Below are 18,731 nucleotides of genomic sequence, written 5' to 3' on the forward strand. Positions count from 1 at the left end.
CCATTCATCTGCTGATGGACATCTAGGTTGCTTCCCTGTCCTGGCTATTATAAACAGTGCTGCTATGAACATTGGGGTACATGTGTCTCTTTCAATTCTGGTTTCCACAGTGTGTATGCCTGGCAGTGAGATAGCTGGGTCATATGGCAGTTCTACTTCCAGATTTTGAAGGAAACTCCACACTGTTCTCCACAGTGCCTGTACTAGTTTGCATTCCCACTAACAGTGTAAGAGTGTTCCCTTTTCTCCATACCCTCTCCAGCATTTATTGCTTGTAGACCTTTGAATAGCAGCCATTCTGACTGGCATGAAATGGTACCTCATAGTGGTTTTGATTTGCACTTCTCTGATAATGAGTGATGTTGAGCATCTTTTCATGTGTTTGTTAGCCATCTGTGTGTCTTCTTTGGAGAAATGTCTGTTTAGTTCTTTGGCCCATTTTTTGATTGGGTTGTTTGTTTTTCTGGAATTGAGCTGCAGGGGTTGCTTGTATATTTTTGAGATTAATTCTGTGTCCATTGCTTTATTTGCTATTATTTTCTCCCATTCTGAAGGCTGTCTTTTCACGTTGCTTATAGTTTCCTTTGTTGTGCAGAATCTTTTAATTTTAACTAGGTCCCATTTGTCTATTTTTGCTTTTACTTATAATATTCTGGGATGTGGGTCATAGAGGATCCTGATGTGATTTATGTCAGAGGGTGTTTTACCTATATTATCCTCTAGGAGTTTAATAGTTTCTGGTCTTACATTTATATCTTTAATCCATTTTGTGTTTATTGTTGCATATGGTGTTAGAAAGTGTTCTAGTTTCATTCTTTTACAAGTGGTTGACCAGTTTTCCCAGCACCACTTGTTAAAGAGATAGTCTTTCTTCCATTGTATATTCTTGCCTCCTTTATCAAAGATAAGGTGTCCAAAGGTGTGTGGATTTATCTCTGGGCTTTCTATTTTGTTCCATTGATCTATATATCTGTCTTTGTGCCAGTACCATACTGTCTTAATGACTGTGGCTTTGTAGTAGAGCCTGAAGTCAGGGAGGTTGATTCCTCCAGTTCCATTCTTCTTTGTCAAGATTGCTTAGGCTATTCGAGGTTTTTTGTATTTCCATACAAATTGTGAAATTATTTGTTCTAGCTCTGTGAAAAATACCATTGGTACCTTGATAGGGATTGCATTGAATCTGTAGATTGCTTTGGGTAGTATACTCATTTTCACTATATTGATTCTTCTGTTCCATGAACACAGTATATTTCTCCATCTATTAGTGTCCTCTTTGATTTCTTTCACCAGTGTTTTATAGTTTTCTATATATAGATCTTTTGTATCTTTAGGTAGATATATTCCTAAGTATTTTATTCTTTTCGTTGCAAAAGTGAATGGAATTGTTTCCTTAATTTCTCTTTCTGCTTTCTCATTGTTAGTGTATAGGAATGCAAGGGATTTCTGTGTGTTAACTTTATATCCTTCAGCATTACTATATTCATTGATTAGCTCTACTAATTTTCTGTTGGAGTCTTTAGGGTTTTCTATGTAGAAGATCATGTCATCTGCAAATAGTGAGAGTTTTACTTCTTCTTTTCCAATTTGGATTCCTTTTATTTTTCTGCTCTGATTGCTGTGGCCAAAACTTCTAAAACTATGTTGAATAGTAGTGGTGAAAGTGCGCACCCTTGTCTTGTTCCTGACTTTAGGATAAATGTTTTCAATTTTTCACCTTTGAGGATAATGGTTGCTGTCGGTTCATCATATAAAGCTTTTATTATGTTGAGGTATGTTCCTTCTATTCCTGCTTTCTGGAGGGTTTTTAATCATGAATTGATGTTGAATTTTGTCAAAGGCTTTCTCTTCATCTATTAAGATAATCATATGGTTTTTATCTTTCAATTTGTTCATGTGGTGTATTACATTGTTTGATTTGCAGATATTGGAGAATCCTTGCATCCCTGGGATAAAGCCCACTTGGTCATGATGTATAATCTATTTAATGTGTTGTTGGATTCTGATTGCTAGAATTTTGTTAAGGATTTTTGCATCTATGTTCATCAATGATATTGGCCTGTAGTTTTACTTTTTTTTTTTTTTTTTGTGGCATCTTTGTCAGGTTTTGGTATTAGGGTGATGGTGGCCTCATAGTATGAGTTTGGAAGTTTACCTTCCTCTGCAATTCTAGAAGTGTTTGAGTAGCATAGGTGTTAATTCTCTAAAATTTTGGTAGAATTCAGCTGTGAAGCCCTCTGGTCCTAGGCTTTTTTTTTTTTTGAAGATTTCTAATTACAGTTTCAGTTTACATGTTTGTGATGGGTCTGTTAATATTTTCTATTTCTTCCTGGTTTAATTTTGGAAAGTTGTACTTTTCTAAGAATTTGTCCATTTAACCAAGTTTTTCATTTTATTTGCATATAGATGCTGATAATAGTGTCTTATGATCCTTTGTATTTCTGTGTTGTCTGTTGTGATCTTTTTTTCCCTTTGTTTCTTGATGAGTCTGGCTAATGTTTTGTCAATTACATTTAACTTCTCAAAGAACCAGCTTTTGATTTTATTGATTTTTGCTATGGTCTCTTTTGTTTCTTTTGCGTTTATTTCTGCTCTAATTTTTAAGATTTTTTTTTCCTTCTACTAAACCTGGGGTTCATAATTTCTTCCTTTTCAATTTACTTTAGGTGTAGAGTTAGGTTATTTATTTGACTTTTTCTTGTATCTTGAGGTAAGCTTGTATTGCTATGAACCTTCCCCTTAGCACTGCTTTTACAGTGTCCCATAGGTTTTGGGTTGTTTTGTTTTCATTTTCATTTGTTTCTATGCATATTTTGATTTCTTTTTTGATTTCTTCTGTGATTTGTTGGTTGTTCAGCAGTGTGTTGTTCAGCCTCCATATGTTGGAATTTTTAATAGTTTGTCTCCTGTAACTGACATCTAATCTTACTGCATTGTGCTCAGAAAATATGTTTGGAATGATTTCAAATGTTTTTGAATTTTCCAAGGCTGGATTTATGGCCCAGGATGTGATCTATCCTGGAGAAAGTTCTGTGTGAACTTGAGAAAAAGGTGAAATTCATTGTTTGGGGGTGAAATGTCCTATAGATATCAGTTAGGTCTAACTGGTCTATTGTATCATTTAAAGTTTGTATTTCCTTGTTAATTTTCTGTTTAGTTGATCTATCCATAGGTGTGAGTGGGGTATTAAAGTCTCCCACTATTATTGTGTTATTGTTAATTTACCCTTTTATACTTGTTAGCATTTGTCTTCCATATTGTGGTGCTCCTATGTTGAGTGCATATATATTTATGGTTGTTATGTCTTCTTCTTTTATTGATCCTTTGACCATTATGTAGAGTCCTTCTTCATCTCTTTTCACAGCTTTTGTTTTAAAGTCTATTTTATCTGATATGAGTATTGCTACTCCTGCTTCATTTTGGTGTCTATTTGCATGGAACATCTTTTCCAGCCCTTCAGTTTCAGTCTGTATGTGTCCCTTATTTTGACGTGGGTCTCTTGTAGACAACATATATAGGGGTCTTCTTTTTGTATCCATTCAGCCAATCTTTGTCTTTCGGTTGGGGCATTCAGCCCATTTACATTTAAGGTAATTACAGATAAGTATGATCCCATTGCCATTTACTTTATTTTTGGGGGTTTGAGTTTATACACCCTTTCTGTGTTTCCTGTCTAAAGAAAATCCTTTAGCATTTGTTGGAGAGCTGGTTTGGTGGTGCTGAATTCTCTCAGCTTTTGCTTGTCTGTAAAGCTTTCGATTTCTCCTTCGTATTTGAATGAGATCCTTGCTGGATACAGTAATCTGGGCTGTAGGTTATTTTCTTTCATGACTTTAAGTATGTCCTCTAATTCCCTTCCGGCCCGAAGAGTTTCTATTGAAAGCTCAGCTGTTATCATTATGGGAATCCCCTTGCGTGTTATTTGTTGTTTTCCCCTTGCTGCTTTTAATATTTGTTCTTTGTGTTTGATCTTTGTTAATTTGATTAATATGTTTCTTGGGGTGTTTCACCTTGGATTTATCCTGTCTGGGACTCTTTGGATTTCTTGGATTAGAGTGATTATTTCTTTCCCCATTTTAGGGAAGTTTTCAACTATTATCTCCTCAACTATTTTCTCATGGTTTTTCTTTTTGTCTTCTTCTTCTGGGACTCCTATGATTCAATTGTTGGAACATTTAACATTGTCCCAGAGGCCTCTAAGTTTGTCCTAATTTCTTTTCATTTTTTTTTTCTTTTCTCCTCTCTGTTTCATTAATTTCTACCATTCTATCTTCTACCTCACTTATCCTATCTTCTGCCTCCGTTATTCTACTGTTGGTTCCCTCCAGAGTGTTTTTTTTTTTTTAATCTCATTTATTGCATTATTCATTATATATTGCCTCTTTTTTTATTTCTTCTAGGTCCTTGTTAAACCTTTCTTGCATCTTCTCGATCCTTGTCTCCAGGCTATTTATCTGTAACTCCAATTTGTTTTCAAGATTTTGGATCATTTTCACTATCATTATTTGAAATTTTTATCAGGTAGTTTTCCTATCTCTTCCTCTTTGGCTTGGTTTTGTGGGCATTTATCCTGTTCCTTTACCTGCTGGGTATTTCTCTCCCTTTTCATCTTGTTTATATTGCTGTGTTTGAGGTGGCCTTTCTGTATTCTCGTAGTTGGTGGTTCCTCTGTATTGTGGAGGTTCCTCACTGTGGGTGGGTTTGTACCGGTGGCTTGTCAAGGTTTCCTGGTTAGGGAAGCTTGTGTTGGTGTTCTGGTGGGTGGAGCTGTATTTCTTCTCTCTGGAGTGCAATGAAGTGTCCAGTAATGAGTTTTGCGATGTCATTGGGTTTGATGTAACTTTGGGTAGCCGGTATATTGATGCTCAGGGTTATGTTCCTGTGTTGATGGAGAATTTGCATGGTATGTCTTACTCTGGAGCTTTCTGGCCCTTAGGTGGTGCTTGGTTTCAGTGTAGGTATGGAGGCGTTTGATGAGCTCCTATTGATTAATGTTCCCTGGAGCCAGGAGTTCTCTGGTATTCTCAGGATTTGGACTTAAGCCTCCTGCCTCTGGTTTTCAGTCTTATTCTTACAGTAGCATCAAGACTTCTCCATCTCTACAGCATGGATGATAAAACATCTAGGTTAATGATGAAAAGTTTCTCCACAGTGAGGGACACCCAGAGAGGTTCACAGAGTTACATGGAGAAGAGAAGAGGGAGGAGGGAGATAAAGGTGACTAGAAAGATAATAGGGGGGATCAAAGGGGGAGAAAGCAAGCTAGCCAGTAATCACTTCCCTTTGTGCTCTCCACGGTTTGGTTCCCTCAGAGATGTTCACAGAGTTACATAGAGAAGAGAAGAGGGAGGAAGGAGGCAGAGATGGCTAGGAGGATAAAAGGGGGAATCAAAAGGAGAGAGACAGATCCAGCCAGTAATCAGTTCCTTAAGTGTTCTCCACAGCCCAGAACACACAATGAGATTCACAGAGTTGGACAGAGAAGAGAAGGGGGAGGGAGGAGATAGGGGTGACCTGGCTGAGAAAAAGGAGAGTCATAATGGGGAGAGAGCAATCAGGCAGGTGATCTCACTCCCAAGTAAAAATGGGTATTGAAGATTGGGTTCTTAAAGGTACAAAGTTGATAACAAATACCAAAAAGCAACGATTAAAAATCTAGAGTAGAGTTTAGATTCTCAAAAATACAATATAAAAAAGTCACAAAAATTATAAAATATATATATATATATGTGAAATTTGCTTTAAAAATAGGGTCTTTTTTTTGCAAGGTAATAGTAGGTTATAAAAGTGAAAATTAAAGGAGTAATGGTGACTTAAAATAATTAAAAATAATAAAAAAAATTTTAATTAAATTTAAAAAATAATAATAGTAAAAATATATCTAAGACTTTCTCTGGAGCTGTTGCGAACTGTGTGGGGTCAGTTCATTTTCAGATAGTTCTTTGTTCTGGCTTGTACTTCTCAAGGTCTATAGGCCCCTTCCTATGTAGTCGGTGCTAACTACAGGGTTTTAATCTATCGCACCTGACACTTCCAAGTGGTTCCCTCTGTTTATTTTAGCTTCTTCTGTTTTTTGGTCTCTTCAGTGTCTAATTTCTGCTCTGACACAAGGGGCATGGTGGTGGTCACTTTTTTTTTTTTTTTTTTAGGCTCGCTTGTTCAGTTGTGCTTTGGGAAGGGAGGAACACTGCAAACAAATGTCACTGGCATGTGCTCGCAGTAATTCAGCCACACTTGTTTGCCCCCCACTCATGGCATGTGTGCTTTCCCAGTCTACACTGCTCTCAGACTCTAGGTTGCTCTGCTGGAAACTGTCTGATTCTGGCCCTGGTTTGCCTGTACTTCCCAGGTCTAAACCTCTCAGGTTCAGGTTCTCGGGTACTCCACAAAGGCGCAGACTTGGTTGGGCCTGCGTTTTGCGCCATCCCAGGTCTGAGCAGCTCAGGTGACCAGGTGTTTGGTGCGTGTCGTCGCCCCCAGTTGAAGGCTGCAACTTATCCCCTCCCCTGTCCCAGCTGCTTGGTTTTCTGGGTGTGTATCTTCTGGGGAGCTGATCTCTGGCTGCAACCCTCCCGGCAGATGTCGACCGTCCAGAAACCAAAGATGTCTTGGTTAGTAACAAAGTCTGGTTGCAGTTTGGTATAGGATGCCTCTCTTAGGCTGTGATTGCCCTCTTCCATCTCTGGCTGCACTCACCTGCCTGTCTCTGGCAGGGAATAGGTTGATTCGCAGCCAGCTAGCTCTGCTCAATCCTTTGTTCTGTGAGCATGCCTGGCAGTGTCTTAGGTTAGGGCTTTTTGCCTTTTCACTGGATAGCTATCCCAGTCTGGGTTGCTATCTCAAGCTAGTTTCCTCAGATTGCCCTCAGGCAAGGCCCCAAAGGGCCTTGTCCTTACCCTAGGCAATGCAGCCTGCTCCTCCCTGTGCCACCCAGGCTCGCTAGTGTGGGATGGGACCATCTGGGCTGCTGCTCCTCTGGGAGTTGCTGTTAGGCATGTAATCTGTGGGTTTTAATTATTTATTTATATTTCTTCCCGGTTATTTTGCCCTCTGAGATTCCAAGGCTCGCCACAGACCCATCGGAGAGAGTGTTTCCTGGTGCTTGGAAACTTCTCTCTTTTTTAAGATTCCTGGGATGGATCTCCATCCCTACCTCTTTTGTCTCTCTTTTTATCTTTTGTATTTTGTCCTACCTCCTTTTGAAGACAATGGCCTGCCTTTTTGGGTGCCTGATGTCTTCTGCCAGCATTCAGAAGTTGTTCTGTGGAATTTACTCCGTGTTCAAATGCTCTTTCAATGAATTTGTGGGGGAGAAAGTGGTCACCCCATCCTATTCCTCCACCATCTTAGGACTGCCTCCATGAATGCCTTTTATTTATTTTAATTGCCTTAGTGCAGTGGCTAGAGCTTCCAGTACTGTGTGGAATACCAAAGACATTCTTGCCTTGTTCCTGATCTCAGAGGAAAGCCTTCAGTCTTTGACTATTTTGATGTTATCTGTAAGGTTTTTAGATATTCCATATCAGGGTGAAAAGTGCCCCTCTATTGCTAGTTTACTGAGTACTTTTGTCATTGAAATGAGATTTTTCTGAATCTATTGAGATGATCATGTTTATTTTCTATATTCTTTTGGTACAAGGTATTACATTAACTGATATTCTTGTGTTGAATCACTCTTGCAAACCTGGAATAAATCCCACTTGATAACAGTGTATAATACTTTTTATAAGGTGCAGGATTCAATTGCTAATATTTTATTGATATTTTTTGCATCTAAACATGAGAAATATCAGTTTATAATTTTCTTGTGCCATTTTATCTGGTTTTTGTTGTTAAGATAATACTGGTCTCATAGAATGAATTGAAGTGTTCCTTCCTCATCTGTTTTCTTGAAGACACTGTACAATGGTGTTGATGTTTCTTTAAGTATATCCTTTAAAACTGTGAAACTGAGGCTGGAGATTTCCTTTTTTAGGGAGCTTCTAATTATGAGTTCAGTTATTTGTTTTTTTTAGGGACTATTCAGATTATTTTATCTTAGTTGGGATTTGGTAGTTTGTGGTTTTCAAAGAATTATTCCTTCCAATATATTTATTTTTGTTTTTCAATTATAAAATTAATGTTTTCTCATGTAATATTCCCAGATATAATTTTGATGAGGTAAGAATCATAATGCTGGTAGTTTTAATGGGACCATGCAGCTGCTTACTTACTAGCTCTGAGATTTTAGTTATGAACTTGGTACAATTAAGATAATTCATTTGTTGGACTACAGGAGAAGGGTAATCCTTTGCTTCAACTGAATTTCAAGTTAATAACTATACTCAATTGGATATGGGAAGCAGCAGGAGTTCAGCAACTCATAAGGCCCAAGAGATACAAGGATAGGTTCATATGAAAAGCACTAAAGAGTTGGAAACATACCTGTTTGGAATCCAATTTCTGCCACTTATAAACTGTGTGATTCTGGGGAAGTTAACATTTCTAAACTTTTTTTTTTCTTCCTCTGTAAAATGGAAATAATAATACTGTCTATCTTATAAGGTTCTGATCATCAAATGAATCAGATGCATAGAATCTCTCAATATATAGAGTGCATATATATTTATAATTAGTCTTACTATTTAAATTGGGTATACCTGGGTAATGGCCACTAAAATTGCTTATTTGTTCTAACTCTCCAGATTCTCCCTAACACCTTTAGGTGAGCAGGGCTTCTCTAGTAGCTCAGATGGTAAAGAACCTCCCTGCAATGCATTAGACCCAGATTCGATCACTGGGTCTGGAAGATCCTCTGTAGAAGAAAATGGCTGGCTACCCACTCCAGTATTCTCGCCTGGGGAATTCCATGGACAGAGTGGCCTGGCAGGATACAGTCCATAGGTTGCAAAGAGTTGGACACGACTGAGCAACTGACACTTGGGGGAGTGGGAGATACAACATATTGGGTGTAAGATAGGCTCAAGTATGTATTGTACAACATGGGGAATATAATCAATATTTGTAATAAATGTAAACAGAAACAAATCTTTAAAAATGCATAAAATAAAATAAAAAAAAAAAAAACGAATTCTCACTACCACTTTTTCTTACCTTGCTCAATATGATTTTCTGTGAACTTTCACTGAAAACAGAAACTATGGCATGTGACTCATAATCTGCAGTATCTTTCAAGTGACAAAACCAACTAATATTACCTTGACCATAATGATTCCTCTTTGATATTTATTTCAGAATCTACCTCTTCCAGGAATCTTTCCCCATTGAATACCCATCATTCTTAAGCCATCTGCACAATCCCTCATCATAAAATCTCTCCATTCATATATTGACAGTCATTTAGTGAGCATATGCTATACATGAGAAATATTTTCCCTCTAAGATTTGCAGTCTCTCACCATTGACTAGATCTTTACTACCTATGAAATCTTTAAATTCCATTGAATTTTATATATCTCTAAAAACTGAAGCAAGGAGTCCCTGAGCACAAAAGAAAACCCTTAATCCCTGGGTTGCTGGGGTGAGGATGGGATTGGGGAGGATGGGAAAAAATTTTTGATGTTCTTTTTGTCTAATCACAACTATAATTTCCAGGTCTCTCAGAAATTACCTACCAACTCCCCTTCCTTTTTATAACATAATTAGTCCTTCTGGCTCCTTTGACTTTTCTATTTTCCTTTAATTTATCAATTTCCTTTGAATTTTTTTGTCTATGTTCAACCTGGACCCAATGCTAAAATGATCCCTTTAACAACACCCTCAAATTCCTTCTCTTATGCTTCTGTAGGACCATTCAGCAGAACTCAAATGATTAATTAATTCTAAAGTACTTCTCATCCATATGTGGAGGAATGGAACCCTGGTGAAATAAACCAAAAATATGAATTCATGTTGGCAACATTACAACAGCTTATTATTACATCTGGGCCTTTCATGTTGCCCTTCAGTCCTTTTAGTTGATCTGAGCCAACACTTTCAAATTCATGGCTATTCCAAAAATTCTCCCTTTTCTCAATTCAATATTCAAATGTGGACTCACACATTTTCAAAAGATGACATAGGGAATCAGAATGTCCTCCCTCAATTTCTAACCCTTCTACTTACAAACTCATCTGTATCTACAGCCCTCTTCATGTCTTTTCAAGACAAATCACTCCACTTTAACCCTTATCCTCACCCCTCCCTATGTCCCCTGCAACCTTCACAGTCCCCTCCCTCTCTACTGATTCTTTACTCTCAGTCTATAAATATAGGAAAAAAAATTCTCCCAAAATGAACACTACCCAACCCTTCTTTGAGCTCTGTTGCTACCCTTCTGTTTTCTGTCTGAATTTCTCAGAAGGGTAATATACATCCAGAATCCCTCTTTTCTAACTTCACTCTGCAACTAACTGCAATCTAGCTTTTGCTTTCATATTCCATCAAATATCTCTTACACATATTACTAGTTATCTTCTAAATACCAATGGGTAACCCCCACCCACTTTGTGTTTTACAGGATATCAGTCCTGCAGTTATTGTTGTTGATTTAAGCTCCCCATCCTGAAATGTCAAAAATCTTGGTTTCTGAGAAGTTATATACTTAATACGGTTTTGGGGATATAATACTATAAAACTTCTGTGACATTACAGACTACTATTTTTTTTTTTTAATTTTAGTATTTATTTATTTATTTTGGCTGTGCTAGTTCTTAGTTGTGGCATGTGGAACATGGGTCCCTGAATTGGGAGTTTTGAGTATTCGTCACTGGACAACTAGGGAATTTTCACTACAGATTGTTTTATCTTAAGGTTTATTTTGACCTTATTGAAATACAATTTACTTACAGTAAAATGTCCTCATTTTAAGAATACCATTGGCTCAGTATGACAAATGTGCACACTCCTGTAATTACCACTGTACTTAAGATAAATAGTATTTCCTTCATCCCCCAAAGTCCCCTCTTGCCCCTTTTCAGTCATTCCTCTCTCCCTCCCCAGACCCAGCTAACTGCTAATTTGTTCCCTGGATAACCTTAGATCAGTTTTTTCCTTTAAAATATTTCATATGAAAGAAATTGTATAGTATTTACTCTTTGGTTTCTGGTGTGTTTCTTATAGCATGATGTTTTTGAGACTCATCTGTTTTGTTTGGTGTATTAGTAGTTCACCGGGGCTTCCCAGGTGGCACTAGTGGTAAAGAACCCACCTGTCAATGAAGAAGACACAAGTTCGATCCCTGGGTTGGGAAGATTCCTGGGAGGAGGCCATGGCAACCCACTCAAGCCCACGAACAGGGGAGCCTAGGGGGCTAAAGTCCATGGTGTTGCAAAGAGTTAGGACTGAAGCATCATAGCAGGCATGCACACACCTTAGTTTGTTTACCCATTCACCAGCTATTGAGCATTCAAGTTTTCAATTTTTGCCTATTACAAATAGAAGTACTTATTCTTGCCTGGGAAATTCCATGGACAGAGGAGCCTGGCGGGCTATGGTCCATGGGATCACAGAGTCAGACATGACTGAGTGAATGAGCACACTTGCATATGAACATTTGAGTGGCCAGTCAAGTGGCACAAAAACTATTTTATTTATCCTGTGTCTCACTGGTCCTCCTTTGTTTCCTTATGGTCTCTTTTTGAGCCCCCAAATGTTGATATTCTCAAGAGTTATAGTTTAGTTCCAAAGGTATTATTACTCTGCAAATTTTCACTGGAGATCTTATCCGCTTTCACCGTTTCAACTCTTCATGCTCAGTCACTCCATCGTGTCTGAAAATTTGGGACTCCATGGACTATAGCCCACCAGGCTCATCTGTCCATGGAATTTCCCAGGCTAAAATACTGGAGTGGGTTGCCATTTCCTTCTCCAGGGATTCTTCCCAACCCAGGGGTTGAACCTGCATCTCCTGCATTACAGGCCGATTCTTTACAGCTGAACCATCACGGAAACCATTTTTCAACTCTTATCTATATGGTGATCACTTCCAAATCTATGACTTTCCTGGCTAAATGCTATACATCCATCGAAATTCAACTTTGGTGTCAGTTCCTCCAGGAAGTTTTCCTTTATAATACCAGGTTTGTCAGGTACCCTTCCTCTGAATTTCTTAAATAACTTGTTTATATCTACCATCACTCTTTGCTATATTTCATATAAAATAATAATGCTTATGGGTCTGTCTTCCCAACTAGGTTGTGAACTCTCTCAAAGTAGTATTTGAGGCTCATTTATCTTTGTATTTCCAGTGACTAGCATAGTGCCTGGTGCTAATAGCTAAGTGACTGTCTGGGGGATCTAATAATAGTACATACCCTTCCTAAGGAGTTAGGAATGAAGAAAAATAATACCTTTGCCATTCCCTAAATTTTCTGGCCCGGGCATTGATTTCATTATCATAAACAGTTTTCATGTTGGGTGTGTGAGTCATGATCCAATCATCCCTGGGTGGATGTACAGTTTATATAGCCAGCAATGCAAGGAGATCTCTCTCAGCAAATAAACATCCAAGTGTCTCCACCACTAAAGGATCTCCTTGGTAAGCTCCCAAATCTTTTCTTTCCTCACTCAAACATTATTGAACCTCTATTATGAGGCAGAATTTATGCTTGGTTTTGGGGATACTAAAATGAGAATAACATAAAATCCTTATTCCAAAGAATTTTTCAGTTCTGTTTTCCTTAATATTCTGATGCTCCTTCTGTATCCACATTTGCACTGGGATTAAAGTGGAAGCAAAATTTTGGTAGGATTCCAAATTGAATATTGATGAGAAGTGGGAAGAACAAAAGTACTTAGCAGGGTGGCATGGTTGATACTGTTTCCATTTATATAGATATAATGCTGCATTATAAATACATCTAAGAAGTTGCAAAATATGGTGAAGAATGGCTGAGGTTCAGAGCCAAACAGACCTGAGTTTGAATGCTGGCTGTGCTACATACTGGCTGTGTCACTTTGGGTAGGCAACTCTATGAGGTTTATATTTTCAGCTGCAAAATGGGAAAAGTGGTATCTGTCTCTAGGGACGTTTTGGAAATTAAATGATATAGTGTAAATAAAAAGCCTGCGATATAGTAAACATTCAAAACATGTAAGTCCCTAAACCCAAACACCATCCATCCATCTCTCAGCAATTGAAGTGAGTGAAAGTCGCACAGTCTTGTCCAACTCTTTGCTACCTCATGTACTATACAGTCCATGAAATTCTCCAGGCCAGAATACTGGAGTGGGTAGCCTTTCCCTTCTCCAGGGAATCTTCCCAACCCAGGAATCGAACCCAGGTCTCCTGCATTGCAGGCAGATTCCTTACCAACTGAGGTATCAGCGAAGCCCTTCAGCAGTTGATAGTTTCACTTTTTAAATAATATTCCAGTTCTATAACAGGAATGTTTCTTTAAAACTTAGAATGGCAGGCCTTAAGAATTTGAAAATATCAACCCCTCCATGAGAAAACAATCAGCTTTTTTGCAAGCCCAAATCCTGGCAGAAAATGCTACATGCCTCACCCTCACACTCCGTCCTTGGGTGATCACTGTGCCAGAAAGGTCTGCTATGTGCTTACAGTTTAGGGAGAGAATCTGCCAATATGAACTCATTGATGTCTGCTTATTTCAGTCTTAAAAAAAGAATATGTCACCTCCGTAAATTCAGTACACTTTCTGCAACTAGATATGTCCAGTTCAAAGATGGAAGACAGTAAGCTTGTCAGTCTTGTCAGTTTATAAATCTTGGAAGAGAAACATGGAGCCATTTAAACTGACAATTTCAGCAAAACAAATCTTAAAATCTTGAACTCTCAGACTTTGGTGTCTGCCTTATATGCTCATCTGAAATATATTTACAAATGAAAGGATGATACCTTGTGAGATGGCTGCCCATCTTATAGGTTCAGTCAGTCAGGGCAGGCTGGTGGCCCTAGCCTGGTGGAGCAGAGGCCAAAGTTATATTGTGTTCAGCTTCCAATACTCCTATCATCACTCTTTCTTCCTCTACAGTTTCACCCACTTTCCTTTGCTCTCTTCCAAGCCATCCAAACATGCTGTCAGGAAGGAATGAATAACAGTTATTTAGATCCTAATGTGAACTTAATTCAAGTTGATTACCTCATCTATGAATTTTTAAAATTAATTCTCCCATTGACATTCTTTCATTCATTCAATAAGTACCGAATAAGAGAATTAATATAGACATAGCCCCTGGCATTAGAGAGGTTACAGTTGGAAGGGGGAGACAGATAATTTTAACCTCATAAAATATATATAGTTACATATTATGATAAATTCAGTGAAAGGAAAAATGCAGAGTCCTATGAGAAAAATTAATAGAGAATGCTAAGACTGGGAGGCCAAGGAAAATATGCCTTGGAGAATTCACGGAAGCTGAGATTTAAAGGAAAGGTAGGAAATCATCAGCCTAATGTGATGGGGGGTTTAGTTAAGGCTGAGTGTTGGAAGCAGAAGTATTAGCATGTGCAAAGGACATGTGTTGGGAAGAAGCTTGTAACTTTTATTGAACAGAGAAAAGAAGGGTAGTGAGCCTGGAGGGCTTTAATTCTAAGGAATAGAAACCTCTCTAGTAACTTCCAAGTGGAAATCCTACCCTTGGCTACTTGTTCTCCCCCAAGGTATACTGAGTCTCATCTCCATATACATATTTTCCTCCTAATATAGTCTATTAGGATTTCATTTTTCTTAATATAGTCTATTTTCTATTAGACCTTGCTGATACCAGATTATATCTTAGGACCTTTATTCTGTGCTTCTTATATGAGAACACTGTGAAAAGCATGATCATCTTTAATCCTCACATCAGTCTTATGACATAGATATTAAAATGACCGTACTCATTTCACAGAAGACAAAACTGAGGCTCATAAGTAAATAACTGCCTAAGGTAAAAGGGGTGTCATATTTGACACCATGACTATTCTCTTACCTCTCTGCAATAATGTCTGTTCCAAACAGGAATTTAGTCTCAAAGCCAAATTTCATCAGATTAGGTTTCTCAGTTCAGTCCAGTCACTCAGTTGTGTCTGACTCTGTGACCCCATGGAAGGCAGCATGCCAGGCTTCCCTGTCCATCACCAACTCCCAGAGCTTACTCAAACTGATGCCCATTGAGTCAGCGATGTCATCCAACCATCTGATCCTCTGCCGTCCCCTTCTCTTCCTGCCTTCAATCTTTCCCAGCATCAGGGTCTTTTCCAATGAGGCAGTTCTTCACATCAGGTGGTCAAAATATTGAAATTTTAGCCTCAGCATCAGTCCTTGCAATGCATATCTAGGACTGATTTCCTTTAGGATGGACTGGTTGGATCTCCTTGCAGTCCAAAGGACTCTCAAGAGTCTTATCCAATGCCACAGTTCAAAAGCATCAATTCTTCACCACTCAACTTTCTTAATAGTACAACTCTCACATCCATACATGATTACTGGAAAAACCATAGCTTTGACTAGATGGACCTTTGTTGGCAAAGTAATCTCTGCTTTTTAATGTGCTTTCTAGTTTGGCCATAGCTTTTCTTCCAAGGAGCAAGCGTCTTTTAATTTCATGGCTGCAATCACCATCTGCAGTGATTTTAGAGAACAAGAAAATAAAGTTTCTCACTGTTTCCATTGTTTCCCCATCTATTTGCCAGGAAGTGATGGGACCAGATGCCTCTACACAACAGCAATTAGTAAATATCCTCCTTCAGTTTATAGAGCTTGAAAGAGTAGTCTTAGTCTCTCAACATTTTATTGATAAAGCAATGACTGGACTAATATATATTAGGAAAATGCTGACCTTGCTGGCAAATGATAATATTGAGGTTGTCAGGGAAGATGTAACAGTACCTCATTTAAAAAGTTAATTATTCCCAAAGAATTCTGCTTTATTATTGTACAAATCCCTGAAAATACTTTCTGCAACCAAATTTAGTTTGTTTGCCTACCCATTAGAAGAGTACATATTCAGATAAACATAAAGCTTTTATCACATAAAGTGATAGAAGCCTATGACTGTGGTCTGAATGCTTGTATCCCTCTGAAATTAATATATTGAAATCCTAACACCCAGTATGATGGTATTCAGAGGTGAGGCCTTTTGGTGGCCCTCAGATCTTGAGGGTGGAATCCTTATGAATGTGATTAATGCCCTTATAAAACAGGCCCCTGAGAGCTGACTCAGCCCTTCCGCTATATGAAGATATAATGAGAAATCTGCAGTTCAAAAGAGGCCCTCACCAGACCATGCTGGCACCCTAATCTCTAACTTCAAGCCTCCAGAACTGTGAAAAATAAATTTCTGTTGTTTATAAGCTTATTTTTGTTATAGCAGCCCAAATGGACCTAGATACCTACCATTCAAGATGCACTTATCTGGGAGTATTCCCATTTAAGAGTAAGTTGATCTCTCCATTCAAAGTCATATACATATTCACATAGGTGAATGCTGTACATAATTAAGGCACAGACTGACTAATTCTAAGTATTTTAAAACCTAGCTATTGTGGGTAAGATTTGATGGGGAGCTATGTTTAGGCTGTAGTAGTTAAAGGGCCATGGCTGGGAGATCATGAATAGTATTCAGGGTTGGGTCTTCTCAAGTATTAATGGATGAGGGCTGGCTGAAGAAGCAGAGAAGATTACAGTGGTGTCAAAGACAGTGACCACAAGAAGAAAGGTGAATGGGAAAGGCTGGTGTATAGCTAAGGAGCAGAGATTAAACAGAAATGGCATTGGCAGAAACTAAGACCAGGATTTTAAAATAACTAAGTGGATCTTATTATTATCACAATGGAGTCTCATAGGTTATCCGAGTCAGAGGTTGCAAACTGGCTATCTGCAGGACAGATCCAGTCCAAGGCATGTTTTGTTTGACGTGGGCAGTAATGTAAAATAACTTAAATTAGTTGCTAACATAAAAATATGTGGGAGAGTTTGCATAAAAAATCTGGATATCTAATATCATTGAAGAATCAGAATGTTTTGAAAAATGGAATCTGTATTCTCTCAAAGCAATGATCTGTTGGAGAAATGAGCTCAGTAGTGGCTTCTCTTTAAGTTAAACTAGGGCTCTGCAGTTTACCTCACTTCCCACCACTCCCTATTGCTTATCTGATTCTAGTGCAGGGAATCAATTGCTATAACATTTCCTATTGCTCTGGCTATTGCTTTTGGCACAAGATACATATTTACATGATATGATTTATATCACCTGCCTATCTCTATCAGGCATTTGAGTTTGGGATCCCTGGATCTAGGGAAAAATCTCTATTTTAGAGATAGTAAGGTCCAAGGAGATCAAGTGACTTGCCATAGTCTCACAGCTTGTAAAACAAACAAACAAAAAAACCTGGACTAAAATCTGACTCCTAGTTCATTGTACTTATTTCTACTGCATCCTGCTATGCAGTTAGGCAGTGTGTAGCACGTTGTGATCTTTTAACTGGAAGAAGTTAGGTCTTGCATCCTCAGTGACTTCTCTTTTCCTCTCCCTCCTTCATACAGGGAAGAAGAACTCTTCTCAGTTGTAGATTACTATAGTCTGTCAGGGTGAATTTTATTTATCTATGTATGCCCTATTATCCATGAACAGCCCATAGCTCTGTCAGAAAGAACCCTAGTTCCTTATAACAGAGTAAGTGGTAGCAAGGGTTTGAGAGGAGACTGGGTCATTGGATCCTCTGTAATTATCCGCAGTGGCTGGGGCTCCTGAACCCTGTTGGCTTCTGACATCCAGATCTTAGTAGCTGTGATTTGGACCAAACTTCTGATACTATCCCTCATTAAAGCACTGGGCAAATGTCCCTCCCCTTTTCTCCTATTAATGCTTCTAAAAATGAAGATTCCTTATTAAAAATTCTGTAAGATCTATTATCATTCCCTAAGATTGAGCCTGTATACATTTTCAGGATAAATATAAATATTTAATACAATTCACATTTCATATCTATGCTTATTCATTTTAGTATTTTTCAATTTACATAAATTGCTTCAGTATAGCAGAGGGATAAGGGGGAATTTTTATTTGCTCCAAATTGTCTGTTTCAGCTCTCTACACATAGACTATCAATGGTTAATATTTTAAGTTATATAGATTTGGATTTGGGAGTCCAACCAATTCTGGGGTGTTCACTAGTTTTATATCAACATAAAACAAATGTGAAATTTAAATTTTCAGACCTTCTTCTCAACATGGGAATCTAAAAAGGCTTGGGATTTAGAACTTCAATTGAAAAGCTTGTATTGCCGTTCTGAACAATCTGGATACTGGGAGAAGTGATTGTATGAGAGACCCTTAGGCACATCAGGGAAGGAAGAATCTGCTAATGTTTAGAGTATGGATTTATCTTATTTTATTTCTACAAATGCCAAGCATTTTACTGCCAAAAGTGTGTATAAATTTATATATAGCTTCTAATCACAGAAGGAGAATATGAAATTGACATATATCTGGGAAGCTGTGGGTTCTTGCAGAAATTTGTGAAGTGGAAAACAGAAACTCTCGTTCAATTTAGCTTAAATAACTTACATAAACATAACAAGTGCTTGTGCTTATAAAATGGATGCTAATCAATGAGGCAGTCAATTCAAAATGTATTAGCCAATTCATATTGGATTTCACATACTGGATATTGACATTAAACATTGCTCTTTTACATTGTCTACTTCTAAACCAAGTGACAAATCAGCTATAGATTTAGGAAAATGGAATTTAGGTTGCTATAAACAGAATTCCTAAATTCCTGGAAGGAAGAGTTCATATTTTCA

The 18,731-nt window shown here is 38.0% G+C and overlaps 1 long non-coding RNA gene across 3 annotated transcripts in view; it reads left to right on the top strand.

The window, feature by feature from the left end:
- Nucleotides 1–18,731, top strand: part of LOC147340970 (uncharacterized) — a 229,203-nt gene that overhangs the window by 183,896 nt on the left and 26,576 nt on the right. Inside the window, exon 3 of one of the 3 annotated variants that reach the window (XR_015158571.1) lies at nucleotides 8,682–9,067. The exons of the other annotated variants lie outside the window; for them this stretch is intronic. This is a non-coding gene — a long non-coding RNA (uncharacterized LOC147340970). Of the gene's footprint in view, nucleotides 1–8,681; nucleotides 9,068–18,731 lie in introns of those variants that run through there. 3 annotated transcript variants of the gene reach the window in all.

Source organism: Bos grunniens, chromosome X, assembly GCF_055505025.1.
Source record: "Bos grunniens cultivar Pamir isolate PY7600 chromosome X, Bosgru_T2T1.0, whole genome shotgun sequence".
Lineage (NCBI taxonomy): Eukaryota > Metazoa > Chordata > Mammalia > Artiodactyla > Bovidae > Bos > Bos grunniens.